This window comes from Lactuca serriola, chromosome 7, assembly GCF_051521515.1.
Source record: "Lactuca serriola cultivar US96UC23 chromosome 7, Lser_US96UC23_V15, whole genome shotgun sequence".
NCBI classification, from domain to species: domain Eukaryota; kingdom Viridiplantae; phylum Streptophyta; class Magnoliopsida; order Asterales; family Asteraceae; genus Lactuca; species Lactuca serriola.
The window spans coordinates 149,060,131-149,067,228 of NC_136414.1; the positions used below are offsets into that span (position 1 = coordinate 149,060,131).

The following is a 7,098-nucleotide window of genomic DNA, read 5'->3' on the forward strand; positions in this document are numbered from 1 at the left end:
TCTCTCTCTCTCTCTCTCTCTCTCTCTCTCTTTCTCTCTCTCTCCTCTTCATTCTAGGGTTTCTAGGGTTTTTGGTGTGAGTCATTAGATGAATCATATTTTTGGTTCTTGCTTTCTAAAGATCAAGAAGGATTCAAGGAATTGTTTACAATAACATTTCAAAATGTATGTAACCCTAATCTATAATTTTCGATCATAGTAGGATTGATATATGGTTTGTAGTTCATAGTATATTGCTTTAATGTGAAGACATAGATCGTTAAATAGGTTGCATGTAACCTTAGTTGTTAAATATAATTTTCCGTATTGAACATAACTTTTATAACCTATAAAACATATCACTAACTACCCTTATATAAGAGACATAAGGAATTCAATTAGACAACTGATCAATGAGATCAAGACACCTAGGCTAACACAACTGTCAAAATAAGCTAATATAAAACCTAAATATACAGAAAATACAAATGTTTGCAATTACAAGTGAAGCTTATACAAATAACTCTCAAATACACTTCGCATCCGAACTCAAACACAACTTATTAAATCTGCAAATTCCAAATGATTTACTTATTCATTCTTTAAAGAAAATCATAAATATATTAAAAATGGTAAATAAATATTTTTATATATATGAATGAAAAACTATTTATTAAAAGTTTTGAAACCACAGGACCATCTATACCATCTATAAGGTTTTTTAAACATAGGAACTATATTCCAAATTTCAAGAAACACCATGGACCAATTATGAGATTTTGTCTGCATAGTATTTGTCGAATATGTAGAGTTCCGGTTAACTATTATTTAGTGGTAACAATTCTAATTCCGTGTCGCAGAAGTTCAGAAGTGAAATCTATTGTATTCCTCCATTTGAATTTATATTTTAAAGTCCTACTCATGATAATTACTATGTGCGGATCTGCACAATACCTCTGACTTCAAAAACAGAATTTAACTTTGTAAAAATATGTGTATGATTAAGCTATGTTGTCATTACATTACAACTACACTATGGTTCGTTCTTCCAAGTGAGCTGTCTACTTTATTTAATTGCTTTCGGTAATTTCAACAATTAGCGTTGAATAACTAGAGTTTCTAAGGTATCACAACTAACCGTTTTGGCCTGATGATGGATTCAACGCTACTCGCATGGACAAACTATTTTGCCTTTTACCATGAGTCAGCTGGGTATGTTAAATGATCTGCAGGCCAAATATAAAACTACCTTATCACATTGTCTGCATTATGGTTCATCCATATAATATAGTATATACTGCAATTATACCGAAATTATGCAACCTCTTTGATGCCAAATGTAAGATTCATAGTTCCATTACAGCAGAAACACAGGCCTGTAACTCTACGAACGCTAACTTCCATCATCAGTGTTCTCCCATGATAATAATCTTAAGTTTACTTCTTGTAGTACTTCCCTCTTCAGCTAACCTTATCTTTAACTTCACTAGTTTCAACCCTAACAACCATGAATTAAGTTACTATGGAGATGCTGCACCTTCTAATCCAGTCATTCAGCTAACCAGAAATCAGCAGGATAAAGAAATGCATTGGAGTACTGGTAGAGTCACTTATCAGAAATTGTTTCGCCTTTGGGACAAAGATTCAGGAGAGCTAGCTGACTTCACAACCCGATTTTCATTCACCATAAATTCTGGGGATCAATCTGTTTATGGTGATGGAATAGCATTCTTTCTTGCTCCAGATGGATTTAAACTTCCTCCTAAACAAGAAGGTAGCGGTATTGGTCTTGTAGGTGCTGACCATGTGCTCAATTCGACATTGAATCCTTTCATAGCAGTCGAGTTTGATACTTATAAAAATGATTGGGACCCACCTGGTGATCATGTAGGTATCAATATCAATTCCATGGTATCGGTTAAAAATGTGACATGGTCAAATCTTGTTGCTAATGGGCAAAGAAACGTAGCAAGGGTAAGTTACAACTCAAGTGCAAAAAGGTTAAGTGTTGCGTTTACTGGTTTTGATCAAACTGGAGTTTTCACACAGAGACTTAGCCAACTAGTTGATCTGAAAGAGTATCTACCAGAATATGTAAGTATCGGTTTTTCAGCTTCAACTGGTGATTACTTTGAGATTCACACTATTCATTCATGGGATTTTAATTCAAGCTTACCTACCCATGATGAGATCATTGGTCCGATTGGTTCAGAGATTAGTATAAATAGTTCTGCACCCAGTCCATCAGAAGTGACGCTTTTGCAACCAGTACTCCATCAGTCACAAAGACAATTTAAAGTAGTGTTGGGTATTGGTCTTGGTTTAGGTCTATGTGCTTTAATTAGTGGGTTTTTCATGTTTGGTTGTTTAAAGAAGAGAAGGATTATATTCCAAAAAAGAGATGAAGAAGACGTGTTTGGTGATACACAAGAATATGAGATTGAAACCGGGCCAAAGAAATTCTCATACAAACAACTGGCCCTTGCAACAAAGAACTTTTCAGAGGGAGAGAAGATAGGACAAGGGGGTTTTGGTGGGGTTTATAAAGGTTTCATGAGGGAAACGAATTCATATGTAGCTGTTAAGAAGATATCAAGTGGATCCAAACAAGGCATAAAGGAGTATGCAGCTGAAGTGAGAACTATTAGCCAACTAAGACACAAGAACTTGGTGCAACTCGTTGGTTGGTGTCATGAAGGTAAAGAACTCCTACTTGTTTATGAGTTCATGTCGAATGGGAGCTTGGATTCTCATCTCTTCAAGGGAAGTTTCTTGTTGACTTGGGCAATGAGGTATAATGTTGCTCGAGGTTTAGCCTCAGCATTACTTTATCTCCAGGAGGAATGGGAACAGTGTGTTTTGCATAGAGATATCAAAACAAGCAACATTATGCTCGACTCCAATTTCAACGCTAAGCTTGGAGATTTTGGTTTAGCTAGGCTTGTTGACCATGAAATAGGGTGCCAAACGACAATATTGGCAGGTACGATGGGCTACATGGCTCCTGAATGTGTCCTAACGGGGAGAGCTGGCAAGGAATCAGACGTCTATAGCTATGGAGTTGTAGCTCTTGAGCTAGCAAGTGGTAAGAAACCCATTGATCCGATGGCAAAAGATTGTCATAGAAGACTGGTTGACCATGTTTGGGACCTCTATGGAAGAGGAATGCTTAGTCAAGTAGCTGATCCGAAACTTGATTTAGATTTTGAAGAGGGAGAAATGGAATGTTTGATCACTGTCGGACTTTGGTGTGCTCACCCTGATCCGAAGGTCCGGCCTACTATAAAGCAAGCAATTCAAGTTCTTAACTTCGAAGCACCACTTCCGAACCTTCCGAAAACAGTACCAACCCCAACTTTCTCTGCCACACCTATCACAATGTCTGCGTTTTGGTCTTCGCCATTGGCTGATCTCACAGGTTCTGGAAGAGACTATACCATGTGTTCAAGTTCAAGTGACGAGGTCAAATCATCCAAGCACACCGGTTCATCTTCAGCCTCCTCGTCGGCATCCTTTGTCGATGATACACAATAAGTAGTTCAGTTTGAACGGCAGGACATGAGTAACATGAGTACTTGTGTCTGCACTATGTTTTTTTTAGTTTTCTTTCAAGGAAAATTGCATGTAGTGAAACAGGATTAATTTCTAGAGGTTTAATTTGCCTTTCCATTTCCACTCCTTTTCTATAACCAACCATATGTATGTGATTTTTTTTTTTATTCTTTTTTGTAATTAGGCTTTGCAACTCTATAGAATCCTTTCTTCGTTCGATTTTTGGGATTTACTTTGTAATATGGGTTTGCAACTCTATAGAACTTTCTTCATTCCATTTTTGGTCTTTACTTAAACATCCACTTTAAGAGGATCCACGATACAAAGTTTAATGGAAGAATTTAATTAGATGGAATGGTTTAGATATTTCAATGGATTAAATTCAATGATAGTCAATTATTGAACAATGGAGCCAAAATATAGCTTGGGTTTCATTATTACGAATGACAATAGACTTACAAAGAAAGAAAAATAAATAAATAAATAAACAAAAAATTGCAAAAATGGTTGTATTTTATAGGATCTTAGTTCAAACCCAGACTATTTTGGTTTGTAGTCATTTTGAGTTAGTTTTTTTATGTTTTTTGTCGGTCTAAATAGTGAAATGACTGTAATATTTTTGGGGTATTTATTTTTTATTTTTCTTTCATTTATTTTAAATCTAATATTAATCTATTTATTTTAATAATTAAAAAAATAAGAAGGGTCCACCTTCTCTCTCTCTCTCTCTCTCTCTCTCTCTCTCTCTCTCTCTCTCTCTCTCTCTCTCTCTCTCTCTCTCTCTCTCTCTCTCTCTCTCTCTCTCTCTCTCTCTCTCTCTCTCTCTCTCTCTCTCTCTCTCTCTCTCTCTCTCTCTCTCACCGACCATCATTTTCTTATAAATTTTTTTTTAACATGTTAGAAAAAAGATGGATAGAGTCACGCATACAAGGTGTTCGAACAAATTTTCCAAAGAATAACCTTTCTTATACCCAAGAGCTCGCTCTGGGTCAATAACCCATGTTCGTCGTTGTTCTGACCTCGGATCGTGGTGGAGCAGTTGCAAAATTCTTAGCGGCAGTTGCAGCTTCCACAACAAAGTTCTAAAATACAACAACCAAACAAAAATATCAACAACATATAGGGATTCAAATCCATTGTTAAGTATGTGTGTATTTATTTATCCGAATCATTTATTGAGTTGTCTAAACTTGTGAAGCGGATCCATTTATCTTAACAATCATTTCACTAAGGACAACCCTTTTTTGTCATCGCTGCCTTAAGGGATTCGAATCTACAATCTAATCTAACACATGGTGTTATGTATGCACTGTATAGTCGTCGGAGAAGATAAAATCAAATTGTTGCTTTCAGAACTAAAGCTGGTGGTGATAGAATTGTATTAGTGATGGCGACGGTGTTCTTGAAATCGACGACGATCCAACTTTGGTGGGTGGTGGTAGTTAAGCTATGGCGGAGGTTGAAAGGATATTGACAAAATCGAGAAGATCATAACTTTGATGAGCAGCGACAATCCAACTTTGGTGGGTGTCTGACTATGGTGGACGGCGACGATCCATAAGTGAAGTCTGAAAATTGAGGTTTGTTTTGGAGAGCTGATAGACATGAATTTAGAGATTTGGGAAGTTTGAAAGAGTAAAGACAGAGGATGAATGAGTTCATCTAAAGCCTCCAAATGATCCTAATGGATCTATGTGTTTGTGTGTGTGTGCATGTGAGAGAGAGGCCCAAATTAATTAACTATTTTTTTCCGGGTAAATGGCACAAAAAATACTCTTTTTACACAGGAATTCGATTTTCACACCGTGTTTTTTTTTGTGTCAATTTTGACACTGTGTTTTCCAATTTGTTACAATTCTGACCACTTGACTGGTTAACCAGGTTACATGCTGACGTGGCATGATGACGTGTCAGTTTTGATGATGTGGCATGCTGACATGATATGCTGGCGTGTCAAATTTGATTTTTTTTCCACAAAAAACACTAAGTTTTCACTTTTTTTGATTTTGACACTAAGTTTAATTTTTTATTTCAATTTTGACATTATGTTTTTTTTGTTCCAATTGAACATCATTTATCAAATTTTGTTCAATTTTGTCTATTTTCCATTTGAAACTGTATAAATATATTTTTTATTATATTTTAAACCATATAAACATATTTTTTTTGTTTAAAAGCCACATTTTTATTTAAATACAAGGTGTTTTTTTTCTTACATTCAAACCATTAGTTATATCATGAGAATCAAACTAACCATAAGCTTCTAATAAGATTTAAAAATTTGATGGGTTACAAACTTGATATCCGAGTTTTGATCGACTACACGCCTCCAAACCTCCAAACACATTTTAAAGTTGCATATTTAATATAAAATAATATTTTTATATAACTAATACATATTTATACATAAAAATATGGTTTAAGTGTAAAAAAAATGTATTTATACAAAACTATGGTTTTTAAATGAAAAAAAAACATATTTATACGAAAAAAAAAAAAAAAAAAAAAAAAAAAAAAAAAAAAAAAACATAGTGTCAAAGTTAAAAGAAAAAATTAAACTTAGTATCAAAATCGAAAAAAAAAAATGAAAACTTAGTGTTTTTTGTGAGAAAAAAAATTCAATTTTGACACGCCAGCATATCATGTCAGCATGTCACGTCATCAAAACTGATATGTCATCATACCACGTCCGCATGCAACCTGGTTAACCGGTCAAATGGTCAGAATTGTAACAAATTGGAAAACACAGTGTCAAAATTAACACAAAAAAACACGGTGTCAAAATCGAATTTTTGTATAAAAATAGTGTTTTTTGTGCCATTTGTCCATTTTTTTTCCTTTAAATTAAAATGAAAAAACATAAACAGTATATCAAAAAGAGCATTTTAGTCTTTTTAGTTTTTTAGGTGACCAAAATCACAAGCAAGCATGGTCAAAAGGACCACGAAACTAAAAAAGTCGGGGTTTGACTAAAACCCAAAAAAAATGCAACCATAAGGACCATTTTTGCAATTTTGTCATAAATAAATATGAAAACTAATTAGGCTAAACTTAGCTTAAGGGCCGATGGGAGGGGAGGTCGCTAAGACACTCACTAGCACAAGGCAAACATCGCTTTTAACATGTGCTACGGGAGGTGCTAAGTAACACTCGCTACCATCTTAACGATAAGAGAGAGAGAGAGAGAGAGAGAGAGAGAGAGAGAAAGAAAAAGATAGATAGATAGAGAGAGGGAGAGAGGGAGAGACTTGACTTGCTTGTGATTGGTCCTTTTTTTTGTTTATTCTTTTACTTTTCTTTTTTGCATCGCGCTTTTTAATTAGTTCTTTTTCATTTGAATGTTTTTTTTAATTTTTCTTTCTAAAATCTAAATGTACCTAAAATCATATGTATAAAATAAAAAAATGATGTAAAACATATTACTACTCTCTATTGCCTAACGGATAAGCATAGAGTTTTTAATATAAATAATGCTATTTTTCAAAAGTACTTATAAAAATCATGTGTTTCAAAATGTATTGTAAAAATAGGGTGGTGGCCCACCATTCAACCGTCAATTTATAACAA

The 7,098-nt window shown here is 34.5% G+C and overlaps 1 pseudogene; it reads left to right on the plus strand.

Annotated features, from left to right (window-relative positions):
- Positions 1–1,248: 1,248 nt before the first annotated feature.
- On the plus strand, positions 1,249–3,513 carry LOC145064448 (L-type lectin-domain containing receptor kinase IX.1 pseudogene; annotated as a pseudogene).
- Positions 3,514–7,098: the final 3,585 nt, after the last annotated feature.